The 3997-nt window shown below is 39.0% G+C and overlaps 1 non-coding gene across 1 annotated transcript; it reads left to right on the top strand.

The window, feature by feature from the left end:
* The first annotated feature begins 2870 nt into the window (after window positions 1–2870).
* LOC112699688 (small nucleolar RNA R71) lies at window positions 2871–2978 on the top strand. Its single transcript, XR_003152631.1, has one exon. It is a non-coding gene; the product is annotated as a small nucleolar RNA R71 (small nucleolar RNA).
* The last annotated feature ends 1019 nt before the right edge of the window (window positions 2979–3997 follow it).

Genomic DNA, 3997 nt, shown 5'->3' with positions numbered 1-3997 from the left:
CAAAATACAATCCAAGATCCAGGATGTCTAATATGATAGTAAAAGGTCCTATTTATACTAGACTAGCTAATAGGGTTTACAGGAGTAAGTAATTGATGCATAAATTCACTTCCGGGGCCCACTTGGTGTATGTTTGGGCTGAGCTTGATCTATCCACGAGCTGAGGCTTCTCTTGGAGTTGAACACCAAGTTGTAACATATTTTGGGCGTTCAACTCTGGTTCGTAACCTGTTTCTGGCGTTTGACTCCAAAATGCAACATGGAGCTGGCGTTGAGTGCCAGTTAACGTCAACAAATCTCGAATAAAGTATAGACTATTATATATTGCTGGAAAGCTCTGGATGTCTAATTGCCAACGCCGTTAAGAGCGCACCATTTGGAGTTCTGTAACTCCAAAAATCTATTTCGAGTGCAGGGAAGTCAGATTCCAACAACATCAGCAGTCCTTTGTCAGCCTTCTTTCAGAGTTTTGCTCAGGTTCCTCAATTTCAGCCAGAAAATACCTGAAATCATAGAAAAACACACAAACTCATATTAAAGTCCAGAAATATGAATTTAGCATAAAAACTAATGAAAACATCCCTAAAAGTAACTAGATCATACTAAAAACTACCTAAAAACAATGCCAAAAAGCGTATAAATTATCCGCTCATCATGGGGTAGGTGGGGATCCTATGGGGTCCACAGATCCAGAGGTGTCAATGATTTCTCATCCCTGCTCCATTTAGGCGTGTAAATGCCCTTACTGTGCAATCCTGGTGTTTAACGCCAGACTGCTACTTGTTTCTGGCATTAAACGTCAGCTTTTATTCCTTTCCTAGCGTTAAACGCCAAACTGCAACCTGTTTTTGGCATTTAACACCAGTTTGTTGCTTCTTTCTGGTGTTTAACGCCAGTCTGGTGCTTTTTTCTGGCGTTTAACGCCCAGAATGGTGCCAGAATGGGCGTTAAACGCCCATGCTGCTACCCTTACTGGAGTTTAAACGCCAGTAAGTTTCTCCTCTAGGGTGTGCTGTTTTTAATACTATTTTTTTCTTTAATTTTTGCAGTGGTTTTTGTGACTCCACATGATCATCAACCTAAAAAAACATAAAATAACATAGATAAATAAAAATTGGGTTGCCTCCCAATAAGCGCTTCTTTAATGTCAATAGCTTGACAGTGGGCTCTCATGGAGCCTCACAGATAATCAGAGCATGGTTAGGGCCTCTCAACACCAAACTTAGAGTTTGGTTGTGGCTTCTCAACACCAAACATAGACTTTGGTTGTGGCCTCCCAACGCCAAACTTAGAGTTTGAATGTAGGGGCTTTGTTTGACTCTGTATTAAGAGAAGCTTTTCTTGCTTCCTCTCCATGGTTACAGAGGGTGGTCCTTGAGTTTTAAACACAAGGTAGTCCTTATTCAATTGAAGGATCAACTCTCCTCTGTCCACATCAATCACAGCTTTTGCTGTGGCTAGGAAGGATCTTCCAAGGATGATGGATTCATCCTCATCCTTTCCAGTGTCTAGGATTATGAAATCAGTAGGGATGTAAAAGCCTTTGACCTTTACTAGCACGTCCTCTACCTGTCCATAAGACTTTTTTATGGATTTGTCTGCCATCTCGAATAAGAATTTGGCAGTCTGTACCTCAAAGATTCCCAGTTTTTCCGTTACAGAGAGTGGCATTAAGTTTATGCATGACCCCAGGTCACATAGAGCCTTCTTACAGGTCATGGTGCCTATGGTATAGGAAATTAAGAATTTACCAGGATCATATTTCTTTTGAGATAATGTCTGCCTAACCAAGTCATTCAGTTCATTGGTGAGCAAGGGGGGTTCATCCTCCCAAGTCTCATTACCAAATAACTTGGCATTCAGCTTTATGATTGCTCCAAGGTACTTAGCAACTTGCTATTCAGTAATATCTTCATCCTCTTTAGAGGAGGAATACTCATCCGAGCTCATGAATGGCAGAAGTAGGTTCAATGGAATCTCTATGGTCTCTAGATGAGCCTCAGATTCCTTAGGTTCCTCAATTGGGAACTCCTTTTTGTCCAGAGAACGTCCCATGAGGTCTTCCTCACTGGGATTCATGTTCTCCTCCTCCTCTCTAGGTTCGGCCACACCAAGTAAAGTTATGGCCTTGTACTCTCTTTTTGGATTCTCTTCTGTATTGCTTGGGAGATTACTAGGAGGAGTTTCAGTGATTCTTTTACTCAGCTGGCCCACTTGTGCCTCCAAATTTCTAATGGAGGACCTTGTTTCATTCATGAAACTTAGAGTGGCCTTAGATAGATCAGAGACTATGTTTGCTAAGCTAGAGGGGCTCTGCTCAGAATTCTCTGTCTGTTGCTGAGAGGATGGTGGAAAAGGCTTGCTATTGCTTAACCTGTTTCTTCCACCATTATTAAAGCCTTTTTGAGGCTTTTGTTGATCCTTCCATGAGAAATTTAGATGATTTCTCCATGAGAGATTATAGGTGTTTCCATAGGCTTCACCCATGTAATTCACCTCTGTCATTGCAGGGTTCTCAGGATCATAAGCTTCTTCTTCAAAAGATGCTTCTTTAGTACTGTTGGATGCATTTTGCAATCCATTCAGGTTTGAGAAATCATATTGACTTGTTGAGTCAGCATTTTATTCTGAGCCAATATGGCATTCAGAGCATCAATTTCAAGAACTCCCTTCCTCTGAGGCGTCCCATTACTCACATGATTCCTTTTAGAGGTGTACATGAACTGGTTATTTGCAACTATTTCAATGAGTTCCTGAGCTTCTGCAAGTATTTTCTTCAGGTGAATAGATCCACCTACAGAATGGTCCAATGACATCTTAGACAATTCAGACAGACCATCATAGAATATATCCAGGATGGTCCATTCTGAGAGCATGTGAGAAGGACACTTTTTGGTCAATTGCTAGTATCTTTCCCAAGCTTCATAGGAGGATTCACCTTCTTTCTGTCTGAAGGTTTGAATATCCACTCTAAGCTTGTTCAGCTTTTGAGGAGGAAAGAACTTAGCTAAGAAAGCCGTGACCAGCTTATCCCAAGAGTTCAGGCTATCTCTAGGTTGAGAGTCCAACCATGTTCTAGCTTTGTCTCTTACAGCAAAAGGAAAAAGCATAAGCTTATAGACCTCAGGGTCAACTCCATTGATCTTAACAGTATCACAGATTTGCAAGAATTCAGTTAAGAACTGAAAAGGGTCTTCTGATGGAAGTCCATGAAACTTGCAATTCTGCTGCATCAGAGAAACTAATTGAGGCTTTAGCTCAAAGTTGTTTGCTCCAATGGCAGGGATTGAGATGCTTCTTCCATGGAAGTTGGAATTTGGTGCAGTAAAGTCACCAAGCATCTTCCTTGCATTGTTGTTGGGTTCGGTCATTACTTCTTTTTTGAGATTCTCTGTAAAGTTTTCTCTGAATTATTGTGCTTTAGCTTCTCTTAGCTTCTTCTTCTTCAGAGTCCTTTCAGGTTCAAGATCTGCTTCAACAAGAGTGTCTTTGTCCTTGCTCCTGCTCATATAAAAAAGAAGAGGACAGAAAAGAAAGAAGAATCCTCTATTTCACAGTATAGAGATTCCTTTATGTAAGTAGAAAAATAAGAATGAAGGAAGAAGAAGAAAAATTCGAACACAGAGAAGGGAAGGGTTCGAATTTTGAGAAGAGAAGTGCTAGTAAATAAATAAAATAAATAGAAAGAGTCAGAGGGAAATTCGAAAATTAGAAGAAAAGAAAAGAAAAATATTTTTGTTTTTATTTTAAAATTTAGTTATAATTCGAAAATTAAGAGAAGAAATAAAATTAAAATTAAAATTAAAAACTATTAGTTAATTAAAAAGAATTTTGAAAAAGAGGAAGGTGATTTTCGAAAATTAGAGAGAGAAGTAGTTAGGTGGTTTTGAAAAAGATAAGAAATAGTAAAACAAACAAAAAGTCAATTAGTTAATTGGAAAAGATTTGAAAATCAATTTTGAAAAGATAAGAAGTTAGAAAAGATTTTGAAATTGAT

Source organism: Arachis hypogaea, chromosome 6 (assembly GCF_003086295.3).
Source record: "Arachis hypogaea cultivar Tifrunner chromosome 6, arahy.Tifrunner.gnm2.J5K5, whole genome shotgun sequence".
NCBI lineage: Eukaryota > Viridiplantae > Streptophyta > Magnoliopsida > Fabales > Fabaceae > Arachis > Arachis hypogaea.
Note: the sequence above shows the minus strand (reverse complement) of the source record. Positions and strands in the feature narration are given on the sequence as shown.